The following is a 16,615-nucleotide window of genomic DNA, read 5'->3' as shown; positions in this document are numbered from 1 at the left end:
CGTCGTTATAACGACACAATGTGCGTACGTATAAAGTAATAATACCACACATCACCACGGTGGTGGTTTCGCGTGGGGACATAGAGGATTTATTTCCTCGTACATGTATATATAATATAATATGTATAGCGTCAACCCGGGGCAGCGTTTTAGCCGTTGTGTCGAAACGTCAACCCGCGCAAAGTAAAGTCATCTCATTGATCCCACCCGATTTACCTTTCAAACGAATTTGTATGTTATTCCCGTTCCCTCTACTTTCCCGCGTGTTGTTGCGGAGCCCTTTATTTAATTTAACGAATGACGTATTCTCTGGAAACACATCACGGATTCCGTCGAACGTAATTAGAAAATAAATCGACAACAGCAAAAAAAAATAAATAAATAAATAAAAGTAATAAAGGAAACGAACGAGATTATTGTCAGTCGAGTTTCCACCGCGGAGAACACTACTTGAAACGATAGATGGTCGGGAGTGCACGAAATTCGGGTATACTAAAAGTATATTATAATAATATTGTATTGTTACAAAAGAAAACGTTCGATCGTTCTCGATTAAAACAAAGACTATAACGAAGATATGAATATGATAATAATAATGGACTTCATAGCCGATAGCTGGTACGTAATACTAATATATATATACATATAAGCGTATATCATCATATTATTTGCCGACGCGACTCTTCCCTCGTGACGCTATATATATATATGTATACCTCTCCCTATTTAGGTATATAATAATATATAGGTATATATAATATTGTATTATACACGTTTAACCGACCGAACTTTCGTGTACATATTATATATATATATATGGCTACATACTACCCGAAATGTTTTTCGAAAACGACTACGCCAAGTATCATTTAATGCTCGCACGCGATGCCCGCGGGGGCATTGGTTTTGACACGTAAACGTTATATTATTATTATTATAAAACGTACAGAGGCGTATACGGACTAAACTGGTGTGTGTATATATTATAACGATACATTATATGTACAAGGTGATCCATTAAAATGCCTACACACTCGTTATTTCGAAAAGTTTTAACTTATTTGCAAATAATATTTTTACCTACCTATGTCCTATATAATATTATAATAATATAAAATTACTTCATTGTGAAATATCGTTTTTGAAAAAAAAATCGTTTCGCCGTAATTTTAACGGCCAGTTATAATTAGTTGTAAAAATTTAAAGTTTAGACGAGTGGAATCGAGTGGCACACGGGGTATCCCGAAAAATATTGATACACTGCTCCGCTCATACAAAAACTTTAAATTGGTACTTATTTATACTTATAAAGTTATAACTAATTAACTACCCATTTACTCGTTCGAAGTTCGATTTGTATGTATCGAAATACTCCAAACAACTTTCTGCTCCGGAGTGTGAAATTAAAAATGTTTTACATCTTCACGAAAAAAAAGAAAAACTTAAAAAACGATACCATTATACCTTTTAAAAATGTTGCTTTGCATTGCCATCCAATAATTAAGTGTATGTAAAATAAAAACGCAGATATTATACAATAGTATATATTATATTGGTTTATTGTATATTAGTATGTTAGTGTTTTATCGTATATTACGATATAAAAACTTTTCGAAATAATAATATCCGTTAACACTTGAAAGGGATCACCTTGTATACGGTAAAACCATGCAATTTGTCGAGAATTATAATATGATACATTATATTTATATATTATAACGCAGGTCGTACCTCTGTACGAAGCTTCAGCAAACGCCCCGGGGAAATCTCTAGTACAAGCAGCACGAGTATTACACACGCATTATTATACGACATATTATTATTATTATTATTATTGTAATGACGTCGGCAATTATCATCGCGAAACGTAGTGTGCCATAAATTGCAGCGGAAACACAAAAAAATAATAATTTTGAATAACATAACATAACTATGTAAGTCCGTGCTTTTTGTACCGCTAAAAATAATTGGTTACGTGTACGGTATATTACAATAGATCACACACATATTGATATTGTGATGTCCGACTCGTGTACAGACAATATTATCAATCATCGATACCTATATACGCCATCTTATATATTATTGTATTATTGTATTATTGTATGGTGCGGATAATATTATATTATTATTAGACATTCTGGACATATTATTTATATACCTATTTAAATGGAGCAGAATTTGATATTTGTACAACGTGAGATTCTGTGAGATGTGTATATGTTTCGTCGATTTTACTGAAGATAATTAATAATTATATTGTACAATTCAGATCGTCTGCTATAAAAATATAAAAATATCCCATTGAATGTGTATCATAATAATATTTGGATTATACCTATTCGGGTTTGTAACTATAACTGATTTCTAACTTTTATGTTTTAGATATTGAAACTATAGTAATAGCAGAAAGCAAGGAAACAGAGATTCTGGTTCGACGTCGGTCAATTCGGTCGCATAACCCGGAATGTAAGTACCATATTGCTTTCGATAATAAAACCATGTAAATATATTATTATTATACTATACAAATAAGCGATTATTTATTTAACTTTTAAATTGTTGTAAATAACAGAATATATCATTTTTATTTTATTATTTTATAATTTTATTCTGTCAACTGAACAATATGTCCCGTGCCGAATGTCATTTTTTTTTGTTTTGTTTTTTTTTTTTTTTTTGGTTTTGACACACGCGGCAGTTTTCCACGTATTGTTTGTCCAAAATGTACCTACATTATTTATTATTGTTATTTTTTTTTCATTTCATTTTCTAGATAATCATTGACACATGTACATATATTTTATCCAAGTTAAATTTCAGCTTTTAATTTCTCAAAGTATTTATGATCACAATTAATGTGTAACCTGTACGTTAAAACAATTTTTAAATAATAATACTGATTATTTAAGTACATTATTAGGATATTCATATATAAGTGACCATATTGTACCAATGCTACGTTCACAGGGAATCTATAGGTAGAGGAGTTCGATCGTCGAGATGAGTATAAAGATAATTATATTGTATACTGATATACCTATTGACCTTCTTATTACTGAAATGTTTGTATTAGGGTTTAGTGTTAACTTATACATATTATAACGCAGTAGGTCGCTTTGAAAGTGAATGGTAGAAACGACTTCTATCTTCTTTTTTTTTTTTTTAAATTCTGATGATGCATCAATACTATAGTATTGATATAATGGATGTATATTACATTCCTTAGACATCATATTTTTTGCGTGAATAAGCTAAACACAAATAAAGTTTCTAATTGTCCCTCTTTCCTTAACATAAAATATTATCAAAGCAACGTCACTGGTCACTGAGTTAAGATTGATCACTTACATTGACAAAATTCAATTTTAAAATAGTTTAAAAAAACAAACATACTTGAACTCTATACTGCTATGAACATTGAACACGTATTCAATGTGCTATGTGTGTTATATACATTGACATCGTATGAGTACTACCGATAAAGATACATATGACGTACAACCATAAATTCCAGTCTAATCGAAATATTTTTAAAATTGTATGTTTTATCATAATAACAAAAATAATGAACAAAACTATAAAAACCAGAAAATTAAAAACGTCCAGTAATAAATGTCTAAATACACTCAGATTCGACATTTGTATTACCCACAATAAACGTTCTATCTATTCAGTTTAGTAAGTATAGGTATATAGTATGAGGTTTAACTGGTTTAAGGAGTGTAAAGTAAAAAAACCATAGCATGCTACTCGATATTTTTCCTTTACAAGCAAAATCTATGAATCAGGTATGCTATATTAACTACGCATCGTAACACCCATTTTTCCTTTAATAATGAAATTATTTAAATTCTAATTTTTAGAATTTTTAAATATATTCAGACCATTTTTTTTTACTCTTGAATTTTTTCGTAGTACATAAGGAGTGTCCTGTGGTGACTTAAACTTCTATTTTTCAAATTAGAATTCTCCTTTTTTAATGCAATTAATTTACTAGATAATTTTTCTAAACATTTTGACGTATCAGAATCAAAATTCAAACAAGCAGTAATTGAGTTATTTAACTTTCTGTCAAGGGTATTAGGTCCATGATATTTGGTTTGGAAACTAGAGTTTGGGGATATAGTGATTTAAAATGTTGGTGATTAATATTTATTTATCAAAATTAATAATTTTTAAAAATGGTCCAACTATAATAAATACTAGATACAATATTACATCTTCTGTTTTATACTTTTGTAAAACTACTTTTAAGGACTATAACTATAATCCTCAAAATAGACATTTTAATAACTGAGAAACTACTTGTCCAAATTTTGAATTGGGTACATTAGAATTTTCAAAAAAATATACCCAATAACTAATTAACTGTAAAAAAGGGGGTTTTCATTAAAAAAAAACAGAAGGTTGTATCGTCACAGAACACTACTTAAGTAGTACAACAAATTTTAAAATTTTAAAATAGGGGTGAGCATGCTTGGTGAATTATTCTGTATAATATTACAATACACAACATTACAACATAATATTGTAGTTTCTGCTTATTACTAAACCTCTGTGCACCGATAATATCACAGTTATACTTCTAACGCAAATCTATTATTCAATACAAACTTTGTAGAGAAAGAGTGCATTTTTAGTTAGTTTCATAACAAAAAAATGTTCTTGATTAAATGTTATTTTTAATACAGATAAGCTAATTAACTTAGTTAAGTTAAAAGTTCAAAAAAACTTTACTTTTAAGTTATCAGTTAAAAGCTTATAAGTTATTTTCTTTATACCAGTTTAATTAAATTCAGTAAAAAAGAAAATATCAATACATTTTTATTTTATTACTTATAACTTTATGTGTACAAATAAAAAATAAAAAATAAAAGACAATTCAATGAAAAAAAAATTTAATACTTAATTACAATATTATGTTGTATTCAACACATGCTTTTTTTTAGATTCTGAGTGTAATGGAAATAGTGATGCGTGATAGTGCTATTGGTTTTACAATGATATGTGTGATAGTAAAAAAGCTCAACAAGTCTCACGCAGCACTTTGCGAGATTGGATATTTTTTTTGTTTTTGATTTCTCAACGATTTTAGAAACAATTTCGAGAGTCGGAGAGATAACAATAAATAAGTATTTATGTATACAATAAGCTGTTTTGAAACTTAACTTTAAATAAGAATTAATTCTTTTCGAACGTATAGACTATAGACTAGGTTTATCATTATCACAGTTATCAAAAATAAAGTCACATGAGCCTGCGGCGACCTACACTTACACTTTTTAAAATTATAATCAGTCTCTAAATCCAGTATCGTGATATACCGATATCAATTGTATAATATTATAATGTTTATAACTTCGTCTTTTAAACGACTCCATACAAATACGATACGTACCCACCTAAATGTTTTAACTTGAAAGTTACAAAAGTCCAATATCATTGCCATCGAAACCAGTGCTGAAACCCGTATTTTACGTATTATACCACAATGTGTTCACTGTTTATATATATATATATATTACTCACTTAATATAACTACCTCCATCCTTCATTTACTTCACGCAAAACATTTTCGGTCAAATAATGCTTTGGACGAAAGTTGCCCAAACGACGTAAATTGGACGTCACCATGAACTGCAATGTAAATTGGACTTGGTAAATTGGGACCCAAAGGGTTTTGGATAAAAGTTTTTCGACGAAACGTTGTGTACCAGACCTTAACGCATATAATAATATATAGGACATTTAGAGAACATTCCTAAAACCTAATTTAATGGTCATTGCGAAACGTTAAACGTATTACGATCCTCACACGTGCCACGAGAATAATATTTGTTTTCATTAAGGCAAAAAGTTATATCACCGTAATACGTCTCTTGGCATTTTTCTTTTTTTTTTTTTATGTCGACGAGACGGTTAATTCGGAGATGGTGTGGTCTGTGAATTATTTCTGGTCCCCGGAGACGCATGTAAACCACGAAGTACCTTTTTTATTAGACGCCGCAAATTCCATTACGGGAAAACGATGCAGGGTTCTCACTAAATACAGGTACTGGTAATATTATAAAAACGTGGAAGTTGTGTTCTCGCGCGGGGGGGGGGGGGGGGCGGAAATAAACAGCGAATAACTGATTGGCAGAAAAGGTTTACATTATTTTTCCATTACTGCATTATTACTATTTTTTTTTCTTTTGAGAGAGAGATCGCAGTTTTTCGTGCCATAAAAGATGAAAAACAAAACGTTGTTATTTTTACAGACTCCGTAAATATAGTATAAGGGGATTTTAAACAAATCGTCAAGAATTCTTTTGTTTATTGGTATTTCGGCGAAATTCTCACAAACGCATTAAGAACTGAAATTATTTATACGAAAACACTGCTTCAACGTAGTTATTGGAATGCAGAGGATTTTTCGAAAATATTAATCAACGCTCAATGCACATTAAAAATTGTTCTCGTTCATTTATAAATATTTCAATTATTATTATTAGCCTACCTTTAATTTCGCATTTTAACGGCAAAGTGATGTAACTAGTATTTAGGTTGTTTAATCATTATTAAACATAAATTAAAATGAAACATATTGTTTACAACGAAAATCAGCTTCTGTCTTAAAATAATTATAACAATTTGGACTGGCTGCTATTCAATAATAAAATATTATTTAATATCCCTTTCCTATTTGCTTTCCTCGATGTACAAATTAAGTTTTCCAATCGTTTGAATTACAGCGTAAAATATACAAGTTAATGCTATAAAGTAAACTACGATTTTTTACGTTTTTTAAATGTATATACATATTAATATAATGTATATTTTGTGTCTGTAATAATTATACACGATCATAACGTTAAAATATTATTATATCATGGGCTCAGAACCAAAATGATCTAAAGCAATTTTCTGAAAGTCTATACTTTTTTTATAAATACGTATATGGCTACTTATATATTATATTTCTATCTATGATGTAAACCCGCTAACATTCAGTCGCCGGAATGGCTAGGTTGGCGGGTGAGTGATCACCACCTAAACCTGGTGACAATTTTGGCGGCTTGAATAAATTAGGGCCAATAACTTATAAATGTTTTATTATTAGCCAAAAATTGAGCCGAATTTTCTGTTTTCCTGGGGCAAATTTATGTTCTCAGTTCACCCTTGCTAAATTATCACTGACGTTCATTATTCAGAGAGGCATAAATAACTAAAAGATTCTAAATCAATCAAATTACCAACAATTTTCAACATCATAAATAATTCTATAAAACGATATAGTACTGTATCATATTATTTTTTTATTAACATCACGACCAATTTTTCTGCAACTACATTCTGTTTCCCGGGAAACTTACATTTAATTTCAAAACTAACAATTTGTAACTATAAATATATTATTAACTAAAATTGTTTACTTAATCGTTTTTTTTTTATTAAGTTTTTCTAGGAACAAAAAAAAATTCAAGACTCAACGCAGTGTAACTTTGTTAATTTTTAGATATTTTGATAATCATTGAAAATCGTTCATTACGAATTAGTAGTATAATATTACAGTATACAGTTCAAAGTAGAGTAAAGAGTTTAATATTTTGAGATAATACCGTTATGGGTTCTGAGCCCATAGTGTACGATTACGAGTGCGAATCATAAATTACATTTTCGATTGATATGATGTCAACAAATCTCGGATGAACGAATGACTGCCGAATTAGGGCATACTATTTTCGGGTCTCTTTAAATCATATTTTTATCAGTAACAGTTATCGTCCGATGAGTTTTTTTTTTTTACTAAATCAGCAATAATCGCAGCTACACGCACAGCAGGTAATCATGCTACGCAGCAAAAATAATAATCAACAATAATAATTACTAGCTCGCGATTAAGTTGTCTGATTCAATTCCTAATAATAAGCCATTACATTTGGATCGTGGAATGACATTCATAATATTATGCTTGTGTGTGTGTGTGTGTGTGTGTAGCATTCGTGTTCAACAGCCACCTTAAAGCTGTCACTTGGGAACAAACTGCGTACTTTGTTGAATTGACGAACTATAATTACACTCAGTGCGCACAGCTGTCTGTCTCGTCGTTCTGAATATTACACATATTATGATATTATTGTTTATGATAATAATATAATTTAAACCTTTGTCTGCGCGCGCCCACACACGATAATAATATAATAACGCACTCGGTGGATGTGAATTCTAATGTAAAGTACCCCCCCTCCCCCTCCATATGTGTGCGGTGATAATAACAGCAATAATAATAATATAATATTCTATGATGGATCATTCCGGTAAATTATTATTAAAAAGGATTAAATTCACTATCTCGCCACAGAAAACGCCGACGAGCCGTTATTCGCAATATTCTCGGGTCCCATGCAACGATGCGCACTGAGATTTACACCGCTCATTGAATGGTTGTTTGCGCCGTCGTTTAAACGAAATTCCAACAGCGGAAAACGCTTTTTGCAGTTGCTCCTGCTGTACATATTATTTAATAGTATGATATTTAAATAATGCCTAAGCATATAAAATGTGCAGTGTCATATTATTATTATGTATGTGCAGTAACACATCATTTATTTATGTTTATATAAATATCTGTGCCTGTACACGGACAATTATTAAATCAGTTACCGAAACTATAATATTATATTTTACAGTAAGTATTCCGGTAACTGTAGGTATATTATACAGCGTATTCCGTAAGCAATGTAGGTACCTATAATTATAATATATAATAGTATATATATTTTATAAATAATATACCTACTAACAAGGTACTTGTTTCAAAACTATATATTTAATAAAGTATTACGTCGTGTCATCCAAAGTTGAAGCAGCGGGTATGAATCAAAACTATTGGTTATCAAGTTTTTTACGACAATTAATGTTAAATATTTCCCCCCCCCCCCCCAACGGCTATGAGGTCACAACGAATGACCAAACTTGTCCCAAACTCTGGCTAACGTGTCAGGTGTAACTAGGCCGACGACCACTTGGATTTTTTTTTCTCAGTTCTTCAGTTCTTTAACGATTTGTTGGCAGCTGATAGATCACACGCTACAACCAAGACCAATAGTAATAATATTATAGTATCAGACGTGAAGTCAGTTAGTTTAATTTCCACGGTCGTTGACATTCCTCGAAAGTACCTATGACATATTTAAAAAAGCGGGTAAGTGGATGTCGCTCTACTGTACAGTAGGTTACAAGTGAGTCAATGTATAATAGATTGTATTAAACTTGAATTCAATGGTATAATATCATTGTATAAAAAAAAATGATTCTGAGCGAAGACGGTTTATCAGTCTGGATTTTTTTAATTTTTATTATTTATTATAGCCTTTAAGTTAAATTAATATTATAATATTATAATTTTTTTATTTGTTTCTACGGTGATAAACAAAGCGTTAGAAATTAAAATCCTATTTTAAGAGGTTTTTTTGTAATTTGTCAGTAGTTTTTCCCGTGGCATTAAATAACTATTGAGAAAATCGAAAAATGACCTCTCTAAGGTACCATCTTGATCCAATTTGCTAAAAGTTAAGGTACTATATGTTGAAACCAAAGTACTCCTCCTGGTAAAATTTTCGTATACAAGATATATAAAAAAAAAAATAAACACCATTGTAAAACCACTAGCTTCCTCGCTCCGCTCAGAATCTAAAATAACAAATTGTACATATTATACAGTCATCGTACTATGATTAACAATTTAAAATATTATAAGACAGCAGACGTGTAATCTTCCACGACCAACGCTGAATTATGTTGAATTTCTGTTCCTCGCAATAATGTACACGATGTAATATATTATGCATAATGTTATTTACTGTCGTATTAATTATATTTGAAAAACAGCCACGAGGGTGTGTGTGTGTGTGTGTTCCCATCACCCCGCGCACACCCGTTATAGTGAATGGTAGTCGTGCACTCATGCCACTGATCCAAACAAGGTTTTAATAATATAATATTATAATGTTATACATATTATTATTAGTTGTTATTATTACACGAGGGTGTGTGTGTGTGTGTGTTCCCATCACCCTGCAGCTCACACTCGTTATCTTGAACGGCATAGTCATCGTGCCACTGATCCAAACGCGGTTTTAATATTAGTATTATATTATAATGTTATACATATTATTATTATTTAAATAGTTGTTGCTACCTAGTAAAATCCTCTCACAAGGCTTATCGCTATCGTCGACCCTGGCGCGACGCGAATCAGACGTGGCAAACCGAGGCAAACTGAAATCGTTTTCGATATCGACCGCGCCCCGCGCTGAATCGTTTGTTCATTCCAAAGCGGCCTTTTAATTCATTCCGTTTAAAAAATCATCTGATTCACCACGCTCTCAATCGTAGCGTAATATTATTATAACGACGCGGAATTTCGTGGCTCCTCCCCCCTTCCCCCCACCCTTAATATAAGGTTTCTTATTCAATCGTTTACGGTCGGGCGACGGATGAGAATGATACTGTCGTTAAAAATCTACGTGGTTAAATAATAATATAATCACCGAAACTGCAGCGGCCGCGGCGCAATGTGAGTAATTTAGACTTTTGTTCGCGGTCGACGAGACCGAAAAACCTCTAACGAGGAGAGGAGCGCGAAAATTAATCGGTTTTAATTACGCAGACTTCTGTGGCTCTATTGACCACGATCGGCTGAATATCGGGCGTCCGTGTAGGGGAGAGATGGACTAGGGGGGGGGGGGTGAAAGCCCAGCCTGTGGCATTGTGAACCAATGGCTTCTATATACGGAAATTTATGAACCACACCGCACAAAAACGACGAGTAACCGCGGTCCATTGTTCCACGGAATATTCACTAATTAACCTGAATATTATATTAAGCAGTCACCATAATTCCAGTGCGCCCCCGACAGAGCTGTAATACAGTGTATTGTTCTGTAAAACAATTTACACCGTTGTAGTAGCTGTATAAAATACTAATAACACATAATATTATATTATATACGGATGCACATACCAAGAATAGTGCTCAGACAATCAAAGGTAACAAAACAATTGAACGAGTTTGAGATGAATAATATTATATAATATAATATATAGATTTTATAAAAATCTTGGTCGTGGTGTTTCCATACCAGACCGAAGATGTTTTTCGTCCAACCGAAAATCTTTAAAACGTACATAATTATATCTTATATTATACTAAATGGAATATTCATTAGTAGGTAACAAATATTAATTATTATTGTTCTTTAACTTCTAAAATATTTATACATTATATATCTCTAATAATCATTAGGAAACGCGAAAAAATGTTTACTATTTTTGGAAATCTCGAACAAATAAATAATTGTTCGAAATAATATTTCTTCTATGCCGGATAGAAAAAAATGAATGACATAACGAGTTTATACATGGACGGACATGATGAAACACCTCCTGAATATATTTATTTTATTGTGGCTTTATATTATGTATAAAATATATACAGTGAATGGAATATCGTACAATAAATGTTTATAATATTTTGTTCACCACGAATGGTTTCGGCGTGGTTCGATCATAAGAGACGCGTCAAAGTTTAGCGCCGTTATTTGTGTTGCGTCATGGCATTATTATTGTGTTTCTGTACACAATAGGATTAAAAAATGTATATATAGACAACCTTTCAAGTTGGGGAATTGTCTTTAAACATCACGAAATGTAATTTGCCAAACGTGACGTAACTTCTGAATCGAATAAACTATGTGCCGAATGTGCAGCCGTTAAGCTCAATGCTGGTACACTAAACTAGTTGAAAAGTTAGAAATTATATATAATTTATTTTTATCTATAGCTTTTCGTTCGGCGATTGACTTATAACTTAACAAAGTAGTTTTATCTGCAGCCTATACACAATAACGAAAATTTAATAATTCATCATCTTTAAAACTGAAAAACATCAATAATATTGTTTTAAATTTTAAGAAAAAACACCACCCAATGAATGAGATATTATAATAACCAAGCTACAAAAGGTTTGTGGCTGATAAAAATTAAATTATGAACATTTTGAATAAAATGTATACAAAAACCAACCCGTTGATAAGCATATTATGTTGTAAATTAACGAATTTTATTATTTGATTGATCAGGTTTTATTTGAACCGATTATTATAAAATATATTTTTCCATTTTATGTCACCGAGCATCTGAGAATATTTATGTATAAACTATAATATATAGTAAACATAACACCGTCAGTACCTAGTTATGTCCACCAATAAACTAGTATGTAACACTGACTAACTTTGGTTGCCTCGGGCTAAAATCACATTAAATGTCTGGTGAAGGAATGGATCACGTACTCACGTACAGATTTAGTTTGGTTATGTAATGGAACGATTTCGCGAATCCAATATAATATTCACATGGAACATCCATCATTTTTTACCGGAAAGGTTTTGTTTGCATAAACATGTTTCTACAAACCGTCAAACTTTATGGCAAAACGTCAATACGATCGCAGTTAAATACATTTCAGCAAATAGTTGATTTCCTTTGAAGAGTTCCTACAACACTGTTGTGCCTATAATAAAATAAATAATATATCATATCGGTGAAATAAAACCATTCCTCGATTTTATACTCATGATGACAATTTTATATATTTTAAATACTCTTCAAACGATTTTAGACTAAACGAACGTGTTAAAGAAAAAAAATATATAGATCATTCGACAATTTTATTAATACTGTGTTGTATAATATTGTATTAATACTCGTGTATTGAGCTTTTAATTAAATTGTATACCTAATATATTTTACGAATGTACGTAAAATGAGTAATACAAATAATAATACAAATTAATATTTAATAAAAACAATATTATAATCAAAATAAATAGGTACCTAGCTAATAATTATAATAATTAACAATCATAATTATTCATGATCAAACTATGGCAATGTCATCGTTCGATACACGTATCCGGCTAAATAATTGGTTTCCTATGTTAATAATGGAAATTTAACGCCTTCGCTCCGGTAAAATAATATTATACATTCCTCCCGCGGGACATAATGAATTAATTTTAAGTACTACTGATCTAAACCTCATAATATAGTCAGGGTTATTCAATGATTGATAAATATCATAATATTATTATATATTTTATGCCTTATAGCTACCTCTGATTTATACACACTGCAGTCTTGTGTCCGACTGGAGCACATGAGACACTTTGCTTACCATATACTTCATGCCTACACCTTACGATTCTGCGTAATATCGTCAGCCCAAAACTATATTCTTAAATACATTATGGTGCTTTTTCATATAACATAATTGCATGATTCTCTATTTGATCACCGTTTAGTAAAGAAATTTTTGTAATCTTGTAAAAAAAAAAAAGTTGGAATTCTAACGGCCTAGGTAAGACGCCACGGGTCACAATAAATAAAAAAAATTAAATTAATTCAGTGACATTTCATTATTAATAAATCCCACGTGGTACCTAATTTAAATATTATATCTACGGTACGTTTCCCACCACCCGTTGACCGTAGGACATGGCTCGACGGTGAGAGGTGTGACGTTTAATTTTGGGCTTAGGTGTTATAATAAATTATAGTGTTATTAATTATTAATACGAAGGTTGGATGTCCTCACCCGGCGGCGATAGCCATGAATTACAACATATAATAATCTTAAATATGATTTCATCTGAATCTGTTAGCTAGGTAACACGTCGTCCGCTTATCTTGAGTTATAAAATATATATACGCTTAAATTTTCGAAGATTATATTGGTAGTATTGTGCACGCGTAGATTGTGAATATTTAATATTTTGTATAGTTGTTTTAGTCGCCTAACGAAATAGCTTTTTTCCAAACGTTGAAATTCCCATTAGGTTTGATTGCGGTGATTAAAAATTTCCTTACGCGAAAAAAAAAACTAAATTAAATCGTTTAATTCACCGTAGAAAATGTGCTACTGGAAAAAAACCTATTTTCCGTCGGCCGTCGTTTGTAAATGAGTTTTTTAAATTACTTCTGGTCGCGAAAACTATACATACCTATATAATATTGTATATGGCGGCTGAGTGTCGTCTATACGGCCCGACTAGAGATATTAACGGAGGTAAGAAGGAGATAGCAAAAGGAGGGGAAAAAAAAACCACTTCGGGTTTTCGTTACAGCCCATCGACCCTGCCGCCACCACGACCTCCACCTGCACCTGCGCCGCCACCGCCAAGAAATACGCACCGTACGCTTCCTGCGACCAGGAAACAGTGTCTCGCAATGGGTAACCACGCGTGAATTTCCTTGGTCCGTCGGGGAGGGTTTCGGTCATATATGAACACGTGCGGAGAGTGGACTCTAACTCGGAGAGAATACTCTCTTTGTGCGGCGGACTGGCGCGGGTCGTACCCTATAGTGCACGTCGCCGTACAGAACATAATACGGACTAAACCCCCGTCAGATTGTTTGCGGGGTCGCCGTGCCTCCCTCGCCTCTCTCCGCCATTATAACTATATACGATTCACCCTTACCCGGTCTCGTATTTTCATTGGAGTGTTATAATGCCCGTGTATACCTGCGTACAATAATCATAATAATAATAATAATATAATATTGCCGGTGACCGTTAAGTAGCAGCGGCAGTATCAGTGAATGTTATTATATTATTATAATAATATCCTACTTGCAGCGCGTTTGCAAAACGGCACGACGATGACGACTACGCGAATATACGTAACGTACCTATGGGCGCCGATGAATACCCTAGCGTAGCACTTGAGTGTGTATGATACACACACACACACACACACACACACACTGAAGTATTATAAACTCGTCGAGGGGGTTAAAATGTTGCAGGAGTTCCAGCGACTCGTTTATGGTTCGGAGAACATAAGAGTTTCCCGGTTATAAGCCCGGTTATGTTCGACTACACATTATTACCGCGTGCCGCTCAATCTCACTCTGTCTGGCTTTGTCCGTCTCTCTCTCTCTATCTATCTCCCTCTTTAGAAATATATAATATATATTTATATAAATCGTGAAGGTATACACGTCATTATTGTATTCTCTCTCTCTCTCTCTCTCTGTCTCTGTCACTGTATCTCTCTCACTCTCCATGTCTGCTGTGCGTCCACAGAACAAACGGTATTAAGCTTAGTCGGACGCCCCCCCCCCCACCCTTCGAATCGGGTTCAGACGGATTTTCCCCTTTATACGTAGCTTTTTATGTACGAACCCCCGATATAATTCGATGAAGCTTTGCTCCCACCCTTCAAGGTATATTATGTTATACACGGCACCGTTAAAAACACATAAAAACAACGGCGGTGATGTTCTACGTTTGTTTTTATTTCGTCATTACTGCGCACGTATAAAAACGTCTATATACTATTATATACGCCACGACGTAGGACGGGTAATTTAATGAAACTGTTTGTGTGTTTTCTGTTATGGTTAGTACGTGTGGGAGCTAACCGGGTTAGGCTTCAATAATCTGGATAAAATATAAAAACTATATACAATCGGCGTGATCTTTACGTGTTGTATGACGTGAACACTTGTTATAAAAATATTATTATATTATCTGTACTTTCAGTGTATACATATATGGTAGAAATTATAGATCAATAATAGACGTGATAAAGTAGTTTTGTACCGATATATCATCAAAGTTCGTGAATCCGTAGGTACAAATCGCGTTGTATGACTTATCGTAGTCTATGCATGAATAAACGATAATCAAAAATCTATAAAGGTTAATATATACTGCCCTTAAATAATATATCTCGATTTTAGAGTCTGATAAGCACAAATCTTTTCGGACAAAAAAAGAAAACGGAATCAGCAAAAGGTTTCCATTGATTGGACGAGATGGTGGAATCAAATTAAATATTGATAACGGGATATGGCCATTATCTAATATTGAAGGGTCAAAAAAAACCGTTTAGCTCTCAGCTTTCCGGCCAACTTAGCTTATGAATATTGATGGATCAACGTAAAGACGACTTATAAACATGTGTAAGCCCTATGATAGGATCAAGGGCATTAGTTTTGAGCGGACAATTACGGATAAGCGCTCATCCGTAGTTTTTCAATTAAAGTAAAAGTTTCAGTTATAAGAAACTTTGTCGTCCCTTAAATCGAATCGGTCGTCTTTGACGGTACGACACGAAAACATATATTTAACGTCTTGCAAAACTTTAAATTGGGCCAATATTAAATGTGACTTACCGAGTTTGTGAACAATTAAAACCCCAAATTTGTATTATCAGCCAGATGTAACGGCCATCAATAGTATGTTACATATATACATTATACAGCGAAATAAACTGTCTTATGCCCTAGAAGAAATAATTATTCCATTACCGCAAATGTTTTACCGTCGTAAAGACCCTTTTTGACTTTACGCGTCTACACTCCCGCGTATTAATAATACCTATATTCTCATACATATATATACGTATACAACTTAACTACTTTGCCAGACTATGCCATGGCTATTTCATATTAAATTTATGAGACGCATCACCGTTATCTCTTTAAGAAAGTTTGTGCTAAACGTTGAACTTATACTCTGGGGGATACGATTTACCGGTATTATTCTGAGCGAGCATTA

The 16,615-nt window shown here is 32.6% G+C and overlaps 1 protein-coding gene across 1 annotated transcript in view; it reads left to right on the top strand.

Annotated features, from left to right (window-relative positions):
• Window positions 1-16,615, top strand: part of LOC132943217 (uncharacterized) — a 284,209-nt gene that overhangs the window by 85,053 nt on the left and 182,541 nt on the right. Inside the window, exon 2 of the mRNA XM_061012095.1 lies at window positions 2,386-2,469. The gene's annotated coding sequence lies outside the window, so the exon portion shown is untranslated. The remainder of the gene's footprint in view (window positions 1-2,385; window positions 2,470-16,615) is intronic.

This window comes from Metopolophium dirhodum, chromosome 4 (genome assembly GCF_019925205.1).
Source record: "Metopolophium dirhodum isolate CAU chromosome 4, ASM1992520v1, whole genome shotgun sequence".
Taxonomy (NCBI): Eukaryota; Metazoa; Arthropoda; class Insecta; order Hemiptera; family Aphididae; genus Metopolophium; species Metopolophium dirhodum.
Note: the sequence above shows the minus strand (reverse complement) of the source record. Positions and strands in the feature narration are given on the sequence as shown.